Raw genomic sequence first — 20,732 nt, 5'->3', positions numbered from 1 at the left:
TGGGTCCATGCTGCCCACTGTGCTATCACATTTAAAGATCGACATTGACAACCTCATTCCCATACTATTAACATTTATGTTACAGATCAGGGGTTTGCAACAGTGGCCCACAGGCTAGAAATAGTCCAAAGATTCCTTCAATTTCCTTTCATTCTGTTCTCGACAGTGTTTCATTTGAATGCCCCTGTGTGTCTGTTCTGCTATAGCCCCAGTCCAACCAGTCTTGTTTTCACTTACAGCCCATTACACTCATTTATAATAATCACTTGGCCCCTGAAGATATGTTAGTTCTTCATCCCTATGACAGCTCTTGTTTTCTGCTGAGTAATGTTAAACTTCTCGGTTCAAATAGAAGATGTTGATATCCTAATATCTACTAATGAATGGATCAGTTCTCTTAGGTAACTTAGGTGTTTTCCAGAGAGAATCACAACATCATAATGTAAGGACGCTAAAAAGATAATTGACTCTGATGAAACATTGTTGGGAATTTTTAAGAACAAATCGAAGTTCATAGCAAAAGACTACAGTTATTGGTGGCCATAGGCTGTGAGAGATGAGAATATACCAACCTTCTGTGGTTCCAGTAGATGAGACTTTGCCATATTATGCCTTGTAATTAATGTACTTGCCATATTGCCTTGCTATCCTTCAACTAGTTTGTAGTCCAACCAGGTGAGTGTGCATCCTAAATAACCATGTGTCCTTGTGGCACCTGCTTCAGAGTTTTACACATGGAAAGCTACCTTCTCTGACTGAAATGAGATTAAAGTAGGTCAGAAGAGGAGATATCTTCTGATCTCCTATCTCCTCCTGCTACTTTATATACAAAGGGATTAAAAATTAAAAAATAAAACATGATTAAACAAAAACAGGTCTTCTTTAAAGTCCTGAGTGATGACTATCAAACCAACATGAACACAACTTATTTTTTTGAACCAACAGTTCTCTTATAGATACCCTGCAGTTGCTAGTACATAGGAAAAATGGCTTGTTAAATGTTCACATATGTGCCATGCTAAGCATAATATAGAGTATATTATACTTAACTACTGCTGCTACTACTACTACTACTACTAAGGAGCCATAGGTGGTATCTGTCCTCAGAAATATTTTTCTGAGGGCGCCTGGGTGGCTCAGTGGGTTAAGCCGCTGCCTTCGGCTCAGGTCATGATCTCAGGGTCCTGGGATTGAGTCCCGCATCGGGCTCTCTGCTCAGCGGAGAACCTGCTTCCTCCTCTCTCTCTCTCTCTCTCTCTCTCTGCCTGCCTCTCTGCCTACTTGTGATCTCTCTGTGTGAAATAAATAAATAAAATCTTTAAAAAAAAAATTAAAAAAAAAAAAAGAAATATTTTTTCTGACAAGAAGAGATGGGAGGGGGAACCTGAGTAGGTCAGCAGGTTAAGCAGCTACCTTTGGCACAGGACATGATCCCAGGGTCCTGCGATCAAGTTCTGCATCAGGCTCCCTGCTCAGAGGGGAGTCTGCTTCTCCCTTTCCCACTGCTGCTTCTCTTTCTCTATGTGTGTCAAATAAATCAGTAAAATCTTTTTAAAAAGAAGAAATGGGAAATACTATGATGTATTTTATTTATTTATTTATTTAATTTTACCATCATGTATGTCCCATGATCTAAGACAAGCTGGATAATATATGACCACAGGTCAGTCATATAACTGGATTACATAGGGAGAAAACCTCTAAATTTACTATGATTAAGGAGGTGCCTGAGCCCACTAAGCTCACCTGAGGCAGATGGTTAAGTATGTCACTGGGCAAAATACTGCAATCCCAAAGGACTCTCATTCATTCAGTATCAATGGGAAGGTTTCCTTGTTAAACAGTGTTGGGTGTGCTGCCTATCATGTGTTGTGCTATGGCTTGGCCCCTTAGGTACCACATTCAGTCCCTCAGGAACACTTTCAAATTGTGATGCCCATTTTACGAACAGGAACACTAAGATTTAGAAAAATTAAATGACTAACCCAATGTCGTGACATGGATCAGCGGTAGATACGAGATTCAGAACCCAGCCTCTCTGATTCCAGTAACTGTGTTCTTCTTTTATTGTAATTCATGGTCTGTATAAACAACTTTTTAAAAAGCGAACTTACTGGAATTTCAAATATCCCATTTGTTTGTTCCTTGGGCCTGATTATGCTTGTCATAGGATTTATTTTTTTTTTATTTTTTGAGGCAGCATTTTTTTTTTTAACTTTTCTCTCTTGCACTTCACAGAAGTAAAATAGCTGGCGTCCATCTGTGATTCTCTGCATAGAGTACGTGCATGATTCTGTGCTCTTAGATTTGTTCATAGGTAGGACAGGACCTAGGATGCTCTCCTCTCTCACTGTAGAAATGGAACCAGTCAGAGCAAGGTGTTCACAACTATTATCTTATATTGTGTATGAATCCCATAAACATAAACTCCTATTTCTCAAGATTAAATAATGAGAAATAGTCTCTATTCTACAGAGGTTTCACAACGCATCTCAGTATGACCAGAGGAACCTTCCATGTCACAGTCTGAATGTACAGCTTCTCTGATATTCTTCTCCTTTGCTAGATTTAGAATTGTAGATTTTCAGAGCTAATAGTCAGTGAATACAAAGCGTGGATCCTGAAGTTAGGACTCAAGAACTGTTTGGAGTCAGTGGTGGGGCGTTGCTCTCAGGACTGACTTCATCCTATTTTAACCATCTGAGTGGGATATCCTTTGGGGGGAAAAAAGTGTTCTTGGAATCAAAACAAGAAATTTAAAACATACCTGTGTTCTAAATTCCTTGTAATTGTTGCTGCTTCCTCTTTCTCTACTCTTCTCTGTCTTCTCTTTCTTCATTACCAAACTCTCCTGAAAGTGTAAAGTTTTAAACAATTTCATTCCAATTTATCCACTAAATTTTGTAATGACAAAAAAGATCTTAATAGAAAGTAATTGTGTTATCTAATTACTGATCATATAATATTAAATTATTGATACCATACAAGGCAAACCTTAATCTGAAGCTAATTAATAGTCCTTTTTTATCTACGAAGTGAGTTCATTGCCAAAGAATATAGATTTTGTGGTTACTTATTCATTTTAATGATATAAAAACTAAAGCATGTTCCTAATTACTGACTGGGCAAAATAGCTAAAAGTGCAATGAATAACTTAAAAAGAAATAAATGGAAAGTATAATTTCACTACTTCTGATATGTATTTTACTCAAGGTCATGAATCAGAACTTTTAAAATTATTAAAACCACAGGATATCAAGAAATAAAATTAATGTGTTTCTATACATATTAATAAGATCATTTGTCTATGTCAAATTCTTCTAAGACTTAAATCATGCTACAGTTCAAAGTTAGGCTTTTTGAAAGGCATTATCATGTATTAATAGTAGGAATACATAAATGATACAATAAAAATTGGTTTGGTAAGTCTCATTAGTACAGTGACTTTAGGCAATTTATTCTAGTAAAAAGTTCCTCTGAGGCTCTTTTCTCATATGGGCAATAGAAGTAGAATTAAGAGTATAAATGTATGGAAGAGCATATGTGTGAGAGAAAAAGAAAACATTATAAGGACAGTAGTTATTGCATACTTGTGGAAATTACTCTGGCAATTAATGTATGAGTGCTACAGTGGGTATACAGAAGCTACAGCTGTAACGTTTTCTCTGGTTTTTCTCACAGTCTTTCTGACCAGCAATGAGTGGAATTGTGTTGGAGGAGGGGAGAGGTGATATTATCTGCAATTACTTGTTGGTTATAGGCAAAGAACAGGGAGTGATTTTGCATACACATACATCAGACATTAGGTATATGATACTTCTGAGTCAGTCCCTGACGCATAAATGATCAAATTCCTTCCTCTTCCCTCTTGGTCTTTTCTTTCCCTCTTTCCTTCCTTCCTTCCTTCCTTCCTTCCTTCCTTCCTTCCTTCCTTCTTTCCTTCCTTTGCTAGCCAGCTAGCTATCCATCCATCTATCTTTATTTCCTTATTTTGCCATAAAATTTCCATTCAGGGTAAACACTTTTTTTTAATTTTTATTTTTTTAAAAATTTATTTATTTGACACAGAGAGAGATCTCAAGAAGGCAGAGAGGCAGGCAGAGAGCGGTGGGGCGGGGGGAGGAAGCAGGGTCCCCGATGAGCAGAGTCTCCCATTCGAGGCTTGATCACAGGACCCTGAGATCATGACCTGAGCTGAAGGCAGAGGCTTTACCCAATGAGCAACCCAGGTGCCCCTTTAAGGCACTTTTAAAGACATTATGCCAACTTTTATTCAATCTATAAAATTACATTGGTTTTTAAACTTGTTTTGCTTCTAGTAGAAGTACGAGAGCTCCGAAGCCACACTTCTAAGGGCCGAATACTGGCTCTGGGACCACTTTGGATTTTGCATCCTTGTGTGCCCTTGCATAAGTGACTTAGCTTTATGCCTGTTCTTTCGTCTATTAAATGGAGGTAATAATGTCTATCTGCTGGGTTTGTTGTAAGGAGGAATTGATAGATGTCAAGCACATAGAATAGTACCCAGCCCGTAGTACTCTGTGAAAATTGGCTCATATTGCCAGTTTTAGTTGAAGTTTTCAGAACCATTAAAATCATTAAATTATTGGAGAATTAATAGCCTAATTAAAGTGGTACAGTCACAAATCAATATCCATATTCAAAAGATTCTAAATTCTAAGCAGCCCTGGTCTCAGACTCTTTCCTGAGAAAGTTGTCCAAAAGAACCAAACAACTCAACAACTGATAAACAAAAGCAACAACTAAAACAAAAATCCCACCTACTCCTGCTCCCCCCCTACAAAATAAACAAGCAAAAACTCCACATGCACCCTGAATGGGAAGTAGTATTGGAAGCCAGAGAAATAGAAAACTGAAAATGCAGAAAGTCTTCCTTTTCAACTCACTTACTTAAATGTCCAGAAAGTCAGATTAAACTGACTGCAAAAACTCCAGTGAAGGAAGTCTGGATAACTAACCAACAGCGAATTATGATCATAAATCAATAAAACAGTAAAATGTTAAAAAAATTGATATAAAATAAGTGGTGGTGATATACTAAAGATTATCATATGAAACAAGAGCTACAATGATAGGGTAAGAAGTTAACAGAAAAGTATGGGTTTTATTAAAGTGTTGTATTTAAGACCATCGATCTTATGAACAAATGTTGCTAACTGGTATATTTGTCTCAGGCTAAAAGTGATTCATAGCACTTAAAAACATTGGTGGTTCTCAGTTTATGCTGTTTCATGACAAGCTAATATTTCCTTTCAAAAGTGAAATATATGTATGGATGACAATATTTTATATGAGTTTAAAAAATAAAAAAATTAAGAAATAGTGCAGACTCTTTTTTTAAAAAGATTTTATTTATTTATTTGACACACAGAGAGAGATCACAAGTAGGCAAAAAGGCAGGCAGAGAGAGAGGGAAGCAGGCTTCCTGCTGAGCAGAGAGCCCGCTGCCAGGCTTGATCCCAGGTCCCCAAGATCATAACCTGCGCTGAAGGCAGAGACTTTATCTAGTGAGCCATCCAGGTGCCTCTAGTGCAGACTCTTTGAATAGCAGAATCCATTCGTGTTGGGTCTATGTCAGCTGCTGGTGGATTGAAAACAGAAGTTGGAGGAGGTCTAGGAGACTATACTCTCTCCCAAACAACCTCAGCACCTTTCCTTATCCCCCTTTTCTCCTCTTGTGGACTGGTCATAATGCTGTGGAGATTAACAAGGAGTTAAAAAACATTATATTCCGTTGGTTCAGACTTAACTCTATTCTAAATTAAAAGCTTCTGAAATATCACTGTTAGTAATATAGGACAATTTTGTCAAAGATTCCTTCTTCCCTTATTTATGTGATGAAGTTATACAGAACAATAATGTATCCCAACCAATGCTGCCCATGGAATCTTTAGGAAAGGAAGGGAATCTAACCTTTATTGAACACCTGACTGCATTTGACCCATCACTGCAATCTTGGAGTTAAGGTGATCTGCCTGCTGTTTTTGTGGATAAGAACAACAGAGCTCAGAGAGTCATTTGCCTGATGTTGCCAAGTTTGCAAAAAAGGTGGCTCTGGCGTCCTCAGGCTTTAAGCTCTTTCTAATACTTGATGGAGATATTTAAATAAAATAAAGCTCAAAACCACACAGCTAAAAGTTAATTCTTCAGTGCTAGAGTCAGTGGCTATGTAATGGACAATAGGAGAATTAACATACCCCTGGTAAGGGTATAATGAGAAATAAATAAAATATTGGGGTCAGTATTATTATTTCCATGCCTAACATTACAGAGATTGAAGGAAGGAATGCTAATCTGTAGTTAATATGCCAGGGTCTGCACAGTGGCTTTGTCACTTATTGGTGCTAAGAATATGGGCAAACTGTTTAACCTCTTAGAAGCTCCATATTCTGTAAAACCAGATCACAGAATAGTCAGGAGGATTAAATAAAACAATATAATAGAGAATCTACAATTTTTCTTCATATTTCAGTTTGAAATGTAAATGAATGTCTGACATATTCATCAGCAATGAATAAAATGAATAGAGTATAATATATATTAGAGAATCTGTAATAGAGAATCTATAATATATATTAGCTCAATCAATTCTTGTTGACTTTGTGTCAATAGTATTAACATCGAAGTCTTTTTTTTTTTTTTTTTGAATCTTAATTTACTGTAGACTTCCACTGCTCCCTACAGGCTATCTGCATTTCACCAAATCCAAATGATAGAAACAATGTAAATTCAGATTTAATGGGAGTTTTGCTTGAATAAAAATCAAATGAATTCCTCAAACACAGTTTCTTTTCAAAGGATATCAACAGATGTTTTACTCAAACATAGTCATTATTAGCACTTGGAGCCGCAACTAGAATGCACTCAATACATTTAGAAAGGAGAAAATCTGAAGTCTGGAATTACTGATGAATAAGTCAAACATTCATTTACATTTCAAACTAAAACATGCAGAAAAATTCTCTTTAATGTGGGTATCTTATGTTCGAAGCTGTGGTATTAACGTGTAGACTCTGCTGAGTTTTAGTGGCAACATTAAATGTATTCATCATCTTAGAAATGTCACCTTTGGGGGATATAGCTAAAAGGATTGGTAAAATAAATTTAAGAGACAATATTTATTCCATCTAGTTTCACGCTGTCTTTCCTTAAGAGTGTTTGCTGAGGCATCAGACTGACAAATACATCTCTGTCAACATCTGCTCTCATTTCCAAATGGATTGTATTCAGAAGCAGAAGTTGGGATTAGATGGTATTCTTAAACCTTGGATCAGGCTATAAAATCAGTATTCTGTCTGCTATAATAAAGCCTTCCTGAAAATACCTCAAAACATTGTTGGCCTAAGCCAAGGACTTAACATTCATTTTTCGGTTTTCCAAAACTGCCAATAATTGCTAAGTTTATCAAATGTTGAAGCAAGTGGACAGTTTTTTGTAAATGGATTGGATCAGGAAACTCCACTAATGAGTGGTCACTAATGAGTGTCAAGGGATAAGGAATTTCTCAAAGACATTAAACATCATAGAGTTGTGGGAGGAGCCATGGAAGTGAAGTTCAGAAACGATAGTGATATCATTAGAGAAGCAATCAATCTGAGAAATCATACACTTTTTTTTATATCACATTTTTTAAAAAAATTTCTTTTCAATGTAACAGTATTCATTGTTTTTGTACCATACCCAGTGCTCCATGCAATCCGTGCCCTCTCTAATACCCACCACCTGGTTCCCCCAACCTCCCACCCCCCACCCCTTCAAAACCCTCGGATTGTTTTTCAGAGTCCATAGTCTCATGGTTCACCTCCCCTTCCAATTTCCCTCAACTCCCTTCTCCTCTCCATCTCCCCTTGTCCTCCATGCTATTTGTTATGCTCCACAAATAAGTGAAACAATATGATAATTGACTCTCTCTGCTTAACTTATTTCACTCAGCATAATCTCTTCCAGTCCCGTCCATGTTGCTACAAAAGTTGGGTATTCATCCTTTCTGAAGGAGGCATAATACTCCATAGTGTATATGGACCACATCTTCCTTATCCATTCATCTGTTGAAGGGCATCTTGGTTCTTTCCACAGTTTGGTGACTGTGGCCATTGCTGCTATAAACATTGGGGTACAGATGGCCCTTCTTTTCACTACATCTGTATCTTTGGGGTAAATACCCAGTAGTGCAATTGCAGGGTCATAGGGAAGCTCTATTTTTAATTTTTTGAGGAATCTCCAATGCCATTCCAATCAAAATTCCACTGGTATTTTTCAAAGAGCTGGAGCAAATAATCCAAAAATTTGTATGGAATCAGAAGAGACCCTGAATCACTAAGGAAATGTTGAAAAACAAAAATAAAACTGGAGGCATCACGTTACCTGATTTCAAGCTTTACTACAAAGCTGTGATCACCAAGACAGCATGGTACTGGCATAAAAACAGACACATAGACCAGTGGAACAGAGTAGAGAGCCCAGATATGGACCCTCAACTCTATAGGCAAATAATCTTTGACAAAACAGGAAAAAATATACAGTGGAAAAAATACAGTCTCTTCAATAAATGGTGCTGGGAAAACTGGACAGCTATATGTAGAAGAATGAAACTTGACCATTCTCTTACACCGTACACAAAAATAAACTCAAAATGGGTAAAAGACTTCAACGTGAGACAGGAATCCATCAGAATCCTAGAGGAGAACATAGGCAGTAACCTCTTCAATATCAGCCACAGCAACTTCTTTCAAGATATGTCTCCAAAGGCAAAGGAAATAAAAGCGAAGATGAACTTTTGGGACTTCATCAAGATCAAAAGCTTCTGCACAGCAAAGGAAACAGTCAACAAAACAAAGAGGCAACCCACGGAATGGGAGAAGGTATTTGCAAATGACAGTACATACAAAAGGTTGATATCCAGGATCTATAAAGAACTCCTCAAACTCAACACATACGAAACAGACAATCATATTTAAAAATGGGCAGAAGATATGAACAGACACTTCTCCAGTGAAGACATACAAATGGCTATCAGACACATGAAAAAATGTTCATCACTAGCCATCAGGGAGATTCAAATTAAAACCACATTGAGATACCACCTTACACCAGTTAGAATGGCCAAAATTAGCAAGACAGGAAACAACATGTGTTGGAGAGGATGTGGAGAAAGGGGAACCCTCTGTTCCCCTTTCTTACACTGTTGGTGGGAATGCAAGTTGGTGCAGCCACTTTGGAAACCACACACTTCTTGCTGCCAGGTTCGACTTCAAGGGGAAGCTTGCCTGTGAGTCTTTAGGCAAGTGTTGCCTCTGATAAGTGGTCACCTCTGTATTTCCACAGTGAAGTGTCTAGTTGTGGCATGGCCCTAGCCATTGCTGGGTAACAGGGTCAACAGCTAGGAAGATACTAGACATAGAGTGGAGGAGAGTTGGGATGGACTACAACCTGCCATGTACCTCTGCACCTGTCTATCACAGCATCTGGTGATGGTGACCCTCACTGTAATGCCCAGTAGACTACTCTACTTTCACCTTCCAAGTCTCACACAAGCTCCCCTTCTGATCAACCACATTTGGCTATCATACAGGGAAGGGGAGTTTGGAAGCATAGTTTCCAGCCTAACCAGATACACTGTTTAAACCATCCCATGTTCCAGAGTGCATGCTATGGATGTCCATTCCATTGCTGGCCATGGTGAAGGCTGTTTAGTCTCCTGAAGCTATTTGACTTTATTCTCTTCTCAGAAAAATGTAACAGAAACACTTAGAATTATTGCTGTTCTTACTACTTGGATGCTTTCTTCATTAAATCTCTCTAGGGGCTTTGTTTTTTCCTCTATGGGAAAGCCAAAGTACTAATGACCTAAAAGGTTTTGAAAGTGAACTCCTCATGTCCTTTCTGATCTTACCTCCAGCCTTCCCTCTTCTCCCTCTTTAGCTCCAGCTACCTTGTCTGGCTCCCTCAGGTTTCCTTGAAAATATCTGACATGCTTAGGGTGCTTGGGTGGCTCAGTTGGTTGGGCCTTTGCCTTTGGCTCGGATCATGATCCCAGGGTCCTGGGATCCCACTCGGTGGGGAGCCTGCTTCTCTCTTTCCCACTCTCCCTGATTGTGCACTCTGTCAAATGAATGGATGAAATCTTAAAATTTATATATATATATTATATACATATAATATATATATATACATACACACACACACAAATATATATAGTTTATTTATTTGTGTGTGTGTGTATTTGACATATTCCTGCCTTAATGTCTGTACTTTGCTGTTCCCAAAATGCTTTTTTCTAAATTAATCCATGTGACTCATCCCATCACCTCTTTCTAGTCTTTCTTCAAATGTCAACTCCTCAGAAAAGCTTTTCATGACTATTTTATTGAAAACTGTACCCCTGACTCCCTGTTTATCTTTCCTAGTTTTTCACATTTTTCTCATTTATTGTTATCTAACTACATATATATATACATATATATATACATATATATGTGTGTGTGTGTGCTCTCTTTTCTCCCTCATTAGAATGTAAGCCTCATGAGGGCAGAAAGTGTCTGTTTCATTTACTACTATGAGAGGCACATGATGGATATGTAAGCCAGTAGCAACCCCACAACTATTTGTTGAATCTGTTTAGTGAAATAGCCAGAGTCACAAAATTGTTTGGCCTATTCATAAGGATCATGCAGGGATTTTGTGTTATGAATACAAAGAGTAAATTTAGATGCCGAATTTCAAAATTAATAATGCTAGAAAAATCTAAATTCCAGCTAGTTTTCATTTTGACTTTCATGTCACTGAAATGATACTTTCAACATAGAGGAATATTTGTTGCATTTACTGGGCTATTTAATTTTCCCTTTGCAGGGTTTTGAAATAGCTACTCATAAATGAAAATTTTCTCAGTCATGATAAGAAATTTGCTGTCTTTTCAAAGCCCTGAATTAGTCACTTTTCCACCTGATCCCCCTGAAATTTTAAAAGTTTGAGCTTCGAGACTTAGGCAAAGAACAGTTCAAAACCAGGGGCTGGGGCACCTGGGTGGCTCAGTGTTAAGCATCTGCCTTCGGTTCTGGCCCTCATCCCAGGGGCCTGGGATTGAGTCCTGCATAGAGCTCCCTGCTCCATGGGAAGCCTGTTTCTACCACTTGCCCTGCTTGTGTTCCCTCTCTCACTGTCTCTCTTTCAAATAAATAAATACAATCTTAAAACAAAACAAAACAAAACAGCTGTCTAGTTTTACCTGTTGATTTCTTATGTTTGACTGTGTAGCCACTAATCTTTAAGGACCTCATGCTCAAAAAGTGCTTTTGACAGAATATTATATATAGCTAAATCCTAAAACATCTTTACCTATTACTCCACTGTCCTCCTTTCTTCCGCTTTTCATTTTTTTTCCCCACTTTGTCTAATTTTTATCTTCCTCATTCTCTCCTGCCGTGTTTAATTGTTTTCATTCTTCTAGGTCAGGAGAGTATGCATAAATAATGTTAGTGTTCATAAACATGTGGATGTCGTTAATAAACATAGAGACTTAATAAATATGCAAATCAGGATTAATAGGCAACACAAACTCAGTTTGTTGCCTTACCATTTACTGTAGCCTCACTTTGTGAAATTTTTTTATTTCCCTAAGCCTCAACTTGTTTAAATAGTAATAAATAATATGGATTCTATCTTTATGGGGCTAAATGGGTGAATACATAAAACATTTAGCACAATGCCAAAGACAAAGCACACATTAAATTCATGTTGTTATTAATACTACTATTTAAAAATGTGGATTGTATATAATACTTCATCTCTCTTGTCTGTTTCCTCAAGTATAAAATGGGAACATCTTTAACCTCCCTTTCAGCTATAAAACTCTGAGTCTACACTATATAGCTTAAGAGTGTAAATTTATGTGTTTGCATGTTTAAAAGTATGATACAACCTTTATTGAATTATCTCTTAAATTGATTAAACAATGAAGGTAATAGAATATATAACATCCTCATACCAGTTTATTGTAGTCCTTATACATGACTGGTAGCAGCTACTTCTTCTGAAAACAAACTGTATTAACGTAAGGCAGTACTTTTTTCGAATTGTGAATTTATAAGATTTTCAGTTTAATAAAGTAGTTGAAAAAATGTCTTCTGAAGGAAATCTTAACCTTACAAATACATTCTCTCCCCCAAATTCTAAGTCAATTGTTTGGAACTCCAAAACCTTTTATAGAGATTTAAGGTTAGAAATGGAGGCCACATCTCTTTATGCGTGTATAGACAAGAATGGTTTAGAAGAGTCTGAAAGTTGTATCTGGACACTGTCAAAAAATTTATGGGCTATGCCATAAGACTGACAAGGTACCAGTTTTTTATCTTCATTTCATCTCAAAATTTCAATATTTTCTGTGGCTCCCCTTAGGACTCAGTAACTCTAAGTGTTCATTAAACTATCCTAGCACTGGCACAATGCATCAATTTTTGTAGTAGTAAAAGATTAGGAAAAAAAAAACTACTAAACTAAAAATCCTTTGTTGGAGAACTTGTCACATGCATGAGACATAGCCACACTGTGGAATACTATGCAGCACTCAATAGGAGTGTGGCCGCTCTTTGTGTACTTCTGTGAAACCATCACTAAAATACTTACTGTGGAAATGGAACAAGGCCTAGAAAGGTCTCAATAATAAGCTATGATTTTTGTTCAGGAAAATAATGTTTCTATGTATATGTCTGTGGTGTTCAGCAGAATAATACCTCTAGGGAAGAGAATTTTCTGGGAACAGGAAATGAAGAGAGAGACTTTTCTTGCTGTTTCTTATCAGAATGAACTTATAAGCACATAGTTTGACTTCATATTCTCCATCTCCTTAGATATACTTATACCATCAACACCCTTAATATACTAATCAATCATCGGCCAGAAGGATTTTGTTTAAATGCTCAACTGCAACAGAGGGAAGGAGAAAACAGACATACCGTGAGGAAATGGAGGCAATTGAGAGGGGCAGAGGGTTCAAAAGGATGTATGAGAAAGAAATTATTTATGGTGGAAGTAAGATACAGAAAGAAGAAAAGAGGAAAAAGGTAACACTGGATTATGCAGAATTTCTTTAAGAATGAGGCGGCCTTGGAGGAACATGGTTGGTTCAGACAGTTTTCTGCCAGCAGGTGGCATCATGAACCCAAAACAGTTTGGATGCTAGGTTAGTATGGGTTGGGATGGGTTAGTGATTGGTAGAGGGAAGGTAGAAAAGAAATGACTTTTGGATTTGTCAGCAAAATAAAACAGAGTGAATTATAAGTTAAAACAGAGTTGAGGGGCGCCTGGGTGGCTCAGTGGGTTAAAGCCTCTGCCTTCGGCTCGGCTCGTGATCCCAGGGTCCTGGGATCGAGCCCTGCATTGGGCTCTCTGCTCTACGGAGAGCCTGCTTCCTCCTCTCTCTCTGCCTGCCTCTCTGCCTACTGTGATCTCTGTCTGTCAAATAAATAAATAAAATCTTAAAAAAAAAAAAACAGAGTTGACATAAGTCATGAAGTCAGCAGTAATTTCTGAGCTGCACTAAAATTTGAGTTGAATTACTGAGGAAGCTGAATCCTCCAGAAACAGAAAAAATAGTGAGCTTCTCTCTGATAAGGTGTCAGGATAATGGAATCAAAACTGGCAGAGCAGTAAATGCACATAACTCCGTGGATAAATCTTCTGTAATAGACATAAGGTTCGTGCCTATCTCAGTAAATCATGTTGGGCATTGATGTCTAATAGTATATATATTAATTTAAAATGTGAATATCTAAAATAAATCAGTTTCACATGACATAAATGTATCCATTTATTCTATCTATTTATTTTCTACTGATCCATTTATACAATTTAATAATTTTGAAGTATTTTAGATCATGTTATAAAATAATTTTTTGATATCCATTCTATGTAGGGAAGAATCTTTTGAATCTATTTATTCAAGAATATTTTCTAGTTACTTGCGCTGTGCCAAGTCCTATATACTGACAACAAGATGATGAAAACATACAGTCCCAACCCTCATGGTGTATGATTATGAGAAAGTAAAGGGTCTGAAATAAATCTTACTGTTATCCTGACATGTTGCTTGTTGTTCATGTAATACTGAAAATTAATTAGTTTCTCTAATTCTCCATTTATTAAAAAAAATATTTAGGGAGGATCTTGCATGTACCCACTACAGTTTAAGGTGCTGGACAAACAGAAGTGAATAAAACAGATAATAATCTTTGACCTTGAAGAACTTACATATCAGTTTCTTCATCAGATAAATAACATAATAATCATCTCCTTGCAATAAAGATTATATGAAAAAAATACACATGGAATATTGAGATCAGTTCTAGGAAACAAATAAGCTCCTAATAGAGACTCTCTTCTCTTCCCCTTTAATTTATTGAGATTAGGTATTTTTTTTCCTACAAAGCCTGTGGACAGAAGGGTCTATGTTTTTTCCCAATTTTGTATTCACAATAAGAACTCAAAGTTTATCAAACTGTTAATATTTTTATTTGGAGAAGTGGTAACAAATAACACTGGAAAGTGAGGCAAGAGACAGATCTTTTTTTTTTTAAGATTTTATTTATTTATTTGACAGATAGAGATCACAAGTAGGCAGAGAGGCAGGCAGAGAGAGAGGAGGAAGCAGGCTCCCTGCTGAGCAGAGAGCCCGATGTAGATCCCAGAACCCTGAAATCATGCCCTGAGCCAAAGGCAGAGGCTTAATCCACTGAGCCACCCAGGTGCCCCAAGAGACTGATCTTATTTGATAAGTTTAGGAATCTAAATTCTGTTCTGCAAGCAGTGAGGAACCACTGAAGGATTTTAATCCAGATGTTCGGAGTTCAGATTTATAACTTAGAAAAATAACTATGCCAGCAGTTAAGGTCAAGAGAGAAATTAAGGGAGCCAAGGAAGTGGAGCTTGGGGGTGGAGTGGATGAGAGAGGAAGGAAAAGGTTCATGTTTGGAATAATTTTTGTATTCAAGAGTTCTGGAAGTAGATCATTTAGCTCAGGGAGGTCTTGTATAGTTAGAGGAAATGTGGGCTAAGGGCAAACCCCAGGGGAATACAATGTCAATACAATTCAGTTATGTAAATGCTTATTGAGCACCTGCTATGTGCCAGGTGCTATTCTAAGTCCTTGAGAAATAGTGATGAATGGGTGCTTGAAGTTTACATTGTAGTGGAGGGAGATAATAAACAAACAAAACCCAGAAGGCAGTATCAGTCAGTGACAAGTGTTATGCCGAGAGTTAAAAGAGGTTGATGTGTGAGAGAGTAACAGGAGGGCTAATATGGATCAGTGATCACAGAAGCCTCTCTGGAAGGCTGGCTAAGGTCCATATGGCAGGAAGAAGCCAGACCTAAGAAAATCAAGAGAAAGCCTGCTTTGGGCAAAAGGATCTATTGATAGTTAAAACAGAGAAAAGAGAGCTGTCCAGAAGGATTGAAAAAAAGCCCTCAGAGTGATAGCTGGTGAGGAGTTTGGTATTGCTGTCCAAGATGAGGGAGGAGAGCCTTCAAAGGAAGAGTGATCAATGTTGAATCAGAAAAATCAAGTTTAAGAAAAGCCCATAAACCATCAGTTAGGTTTGTTAATGGTGACTTTAGCAAGGGTTACAAAAAGGAAGGGTGACATTCATTATCATCTGCAATGTAGCTATGTTATTTTACATTTTATGTGGCTGTTCATTTAAGTCTTTGCTATATAAGTCTTTGCTACTATAATCATTTTACAGATAAAAAGACCTAGAATCAAAGATGTTAAATATATTACCCAAGGTCAGACAACTAATAAGTCGGTATATGAACTCAGTTCTTTTTTTTTTTTTTTAAAGATTTTATTCATTGACAGAGAGAGAGAGAGATCACAAGTAGGCAGAGAGGCAGGCAGAGAGAGAGAGGGAAGCAGGCTCCCGGCTGAGCAGAGAGCCCGACGCGGGGCTCGATCCCAGGACCCTGAGATCACGACCTGAGCCAAAGGCAGAGGCTTTAACCCACTGAGCCACCCAGGCGCCCCTATGAACTCAGTTCTAACTACAAAATTCAGTGTTGCCAACATTACGGGTGTGAAAGAAGTGAGATTGCAGAATGTGGTTGGGGGGTGGATAGAACAGGGAGAAAGTGAATATTTTGTGTACATAATTCTTTCATGACATTTGGCCCTGAAAGAAAAGTTATGGAGTAGGGGTGCGATGACCTCTTTGACTTGCTGAATTGTGTGTTTCATTAACAATATTTATTTTATATTGTTTAGTAATTTATAAAGGCCCTGAAGAACAAGTGAAAGTTCTCATTTTTATTTTATCCTATACCAGGGCTTGATAAACTATATAGTCTGTGGACCAAATTTGGCCCACTGTCTGTTTTCCTAAGTATAATTTTATTATAATAGGACCACACTCCCTTACCTGAATGTGTGGCTCACATTTACATATTATCTCTGGTTGCCTTTGAACTATATTGACCGAGTTGAACAGTCGCAAGAAACCATGTGATTCATACAGCCTCAAATATTCCCTAGCTGGCCCTTTACAGGAAAAAGTTTGCCTATCCTTATAGGGAAAAAAGAGTTGTTGAAAGTTGTTAGCAAATGAAATGGATTCTGTGGAACATAATAATGGCATATGTAGAAACAAGATTTTAACATGGCTATTCATACTGGGTGGATGTGTAATCAATTATTTTGCTGTGGCAGGAAAGAAGTGATAGGAGCCTCCTCAGGTGGGGCAAGTGGGAGAGGATAGATGTGGACTTGGGTGGTTGATGGAATGGAGTTGTGAGACAACATCAGGGGTGATCCAACATCAGAACCAGGTGAATGAGTGCAGAAATGGGAAAGTTGAAAGGCAAGAATTAGAAGGGAAGAGGGAGAAATTTATTTTAGGAGTGTGCAATGCATTGGGACTCCTGGGTAGCACAGTTGAGCGTTCGACTGTGGGTTTTGGCTTAGATCATGATCTCAAGGTCGTGAAATTGAGCCCTGTCTCAAGCCCTATGTGGCGCTTCCATGCTCAGTGCAGAGTCTGCTTACAATTCTCTCCCCATGTTCACCTCCCCACTGCTATATCTCTCTCAAGTAAATAAATAAATCTTAAAAAAAAAAAAAAAGACATGTGTAATGCATTAAATGTAGCATAGTGCAAAGAACAGACCTGAGATCTGAGGAACCTGGGATTGAGTCCCAGCTCCCAACAGTACACAAGTGACATTGAGAAAAGGACCTTTCTCAGCCTGTTTCCTTATCTGCAAAATAAGAAAAATGATGGTTTTTGGTGAGGTCAAAATGAGATGTCTTGTGCTTAACATTGGGTTTGGGACATATTAGATAATTTTAGCAATAATAAGTTATTGTTATTATTGTCTATAAAGTTATTATATTTTGAAATACTATGGAAATTAGGCCATCATAACAAGTTTTGCATGACTTTAAAGTAGATTTCATTTTCATTTGTGTCAAAAGTGAACCCTTTGCTTGACTTTGGCCTATTTCTCCTTATTATTCAGTCATCTTTTTTAATACTTTCTTAATAGACAGACAATTTGTCATGTACATGCCCACGTAGGAAACTTCCTAGCACAACATCAATTTCCTTGGCATTGAAGAATAAATTTAAATGATTCATTAGCATTACAGAATTATTTGTTGAAATTGGTATGATTTTAATGGAATTAGAGGATACAATCAGATTATTCTCCTCTGAAAACTTAGTACTTTGACTTCACATTTATTTTTATTTTTAATAAATGTTTCAACCTCACCATTTGTCTTTCTACAGTAATTCCAGGGCATAATGAGATTGACATGGCCACCTACCTAGTCACCCAGGAATTCTTCCAGTTGACTTTTCTCCCTGTCTTTGCCCTTCTAATCCTTACTGATCATTATATGCTTTTTATATACTACCCATGATTCAAATACCAACACCAAAATTAAGTAGAACAAAAAAAACATTTTTATAGTAATTGTCAATGAGTAGACTTTATACATACATGAGTGGTCATGATGTACAGATTAAAGATCTGTAAGCTATTATACCCACAACATACACTACCATATAATCTGTCTTAGCTATTAAACTTTTAGGAGGTAAAAAAGAATCTTTCTCCTTTCTACCTGATATAGAAACTAATTGAGACTCAGATGCAGGGTTCAAATAGCTAGTCAATTTTATTACCAGTGAAAACTAGGTTTGGTGAGTTTGGCTTAGCTGGCAAGTAAGTAGACCTTATAATACTTTCTGTTAAATTGCACCTTAAGCATTGCTTCTTAAGAGAGGGGTGAGAACCAAGAGTGTCAAGCTAGCAAAAGTTCTCCGCATGGAAACATTAAGTGTAGGGAGTAAATGTTTACTCATAGCATTAGTTTGTTCTTAAAACTCTTTCTTACAATTAAACATATGTGAGTAGAAGAACATTGAATGTCCGAGATTATTCTCAAGCAAAGCAATACAGTGTTTATCCCCATCCATTTTGATATTAAATTTCCTAAAAAATCTTATTTTTGTTAATCTTCTTTTATTGTGTCTCTTTTGACATGTATCCTCTTATTGTTCATGTATTTTCAGTTGTTCTGCATTCTGATTTTTCCCACACCACTGACATTGGTATTTATTTGATTGCTAATCTTTTATCTCTCATGCAAACATGATTTAACTTCAACATGATTTCACCTTGATGGGGGTACTATGGTGGCTCACTGAGCATTTGGTCTTGCTATACATGTACATTGCTGCCCTTCATGCAATTTGGTTTATACTTTTAAGTAATTTGCAGTAGTTTAAGCTTACTTGCAAGCTCTTTGTTTCCAATCTTTTTTAATGTACACACTGGGTTTATAGTTAATGATTCATTTACCTAATACACACCAAAAAGGGTCATTATATAGGTCAAAGCTAGCTCTTTAAAAATTTTAGGAAATAATCTTAGAAAAATCGATCTTTAAAAAAATCTGCTTCAACTCAGTATTACATTCAGCAGGATAATACAATTAATGTTAATTGAGGTTATGTCACTAGTTTACCTTGTTTCTCATGAAGGACCAAAATAAAGTACCTGGTACCATTTTCTCTATGACATCCTGTTGTGAATTTACTCAGAGCCATGTGTCTTAGCTCTGGTTAAAATCTTGGCTCTTCTGCTGGCCTTAAGGACATTGAAAAATTGCTTCAGTTTCTTAAGTGGCAGTTTACTTCTTTGCAAAACAATGATACAAACCTCATAAGATTGCCGGAGAGTAAAATGAGATAATATAGTTAGTATATATATGGTACTTAGCATAATGCTTAATTATTTAAAACATATTCAACATAGATTAGTCTCAACTTCAACATTTACTCTTCCACTTTTCATGCCCCTGGAAGAGAGTACTCTGTTGGTGATGCTTGTTTAGTAAACAGTAGAATAATAATAGTAGAAAAACAGTTAAAGATTCCAGAACTCCCTTATATGATAACTCACTTGGCCTGTATGTTTAGGGTCTGAGATCGTGAGTGTTCAGTAGGCTCTAAATACCAACTCCAACTCCAACAACAGAGGGTTGAGAACAGGTAGAGAGAGATAGAAAATAATAATTGTTGGAGAGGGTGGGTTCATAGAGAAAACTTCTTATAGAATAGTTCATCCTGTGTCCATACTTCCCTCAAGTCAGGAAGTTACTTCATGTTTCTCTACTGTGCATTGACTGTTTTAAAAGATTTTATTTATTTATTTGAGAGAGAAAGAGAGCACAAGTTGGGGAGGATGGGCAGAGGGAGAAGCAGGCTCCCCACTGAGCAGGGAGCCCAATGACATGGGGTTTGATCCCAGGACACCAAAACCATGACCTGAGCCAAAGGCACATGCTCAGCCTAATGAGCCACACTGATGCCCCTGTGCATTACTTTAGTTAAAGCTCTTTGAGGAATGAAAAACAGAACCACACCTCGATATCTCAAGTAGAAATGGGAGTGGGACAGTAGCAGATATTTTAAGGATATGAGAGCCAATCTCATTGCTATCCAAGATCACAAAGTGAAGCACAGTCATATTCCATGGACAGGAAATGAGGAATTGTTAAATCTGGGACCGAGTTACTCTCTCTTTCAGAGGTCACTTGGCCTCCTGTCCTCTCATCTTTCTCTTCTCCCTTCTAATCCACCCTCTGCACCCTGGCTTTCTTTTCTCTCTTCCTCTCTCTCTGCCTCTCCCTTTTGATTCTCTCCCTCACTCCCCACACCTCCTACCAGCATTTTTCACTTGTAGTTGGTCCCAAATGCAGTCTTTAAATCAATAAATCCTTTCAATTCATCACTCAAAGATAATTGGCTCAGTCTTTCACTATTTTAATTACACTTCCCAGAGAGGAGCTGGTTTGGCTCAGATCATTTGTGTTAATCAGTGGATTGGCCTCCATAGATAAGAGGGTGAGCACTCGCATTGTGGTCTTGTGATGCTTATAGTAAGACTCCCCTCCAGAGGCCATATGAGCAGGTTGATTAGGAAAGTAGCAGTTATTTTCCTAGCACTTCTCACAGGATCTGGAAAGTAGTGTGTGCTCAATAAATGTCTGATGAATAAATAAATGATAACACTGAGTTCATTGCTTATCTTGCTAAGATTCTCAGCTTTACTAATAATTGACAGCCAGTATGTGTCAAGTCTTTATCATTAGCTAAGCATTGTTTGATGTACCTTCCATGTGTTCAGTCTGTGATCTTCCTAACAATTCT

At 37.4% G+C, this 20,732-nt stretch overlaps 1 protein-coding gene and 1 long non-coding RNA gene across 4 annotated transcripts in view; one reads left to right on the top strand and one right to left on the bottom strand.

The window, feature by feature from the left end:
- KCNH7 (potassium voltage-gated channel subfamily H member 7) overlaps window positions 1-20,732 on the top strand; it is a 501,818-nt gene that overhangs the window by 43,970 nt on the left and 437,116 nt on the right. The gene's annotated exons all lie outside the window — the stretch shown is intronic.
- Window positions 5,508-19,245, bottom strand: LOC125095479 (uncharacterized). The gene is made up of 3 exons (XR_007125910.1): window positions 19,046-19,245; window positions 17,178-17,268; window positions 5,508-5,715 (listed from the first exon to the last, which is right to left on the bottom strand). It is a non-coding gene; the product is annotated as an uncharacterized LOC125095479 (long non-coding RNA).

The sequence above is a fragment of the Lutra lutra genome, chromosome 3 (assembly GCF_902655055.1).
Source record: "Lutra lutra chromosome 3, mLutLut1.2, whole genome shotgun sequence".
NCBI classification, from domain to species: domain Eukaryota; kingdom Metazoa; phylum Chordata; class Mammalia; order Carnivora; family Mustelidae; genus Lutra; species Lutra lutra.
The sequence above is the reverse complement of the archived record's forward strand: the minus strand, read 5'-3'. Positions and strand labels throughout refer to the sequence as shown.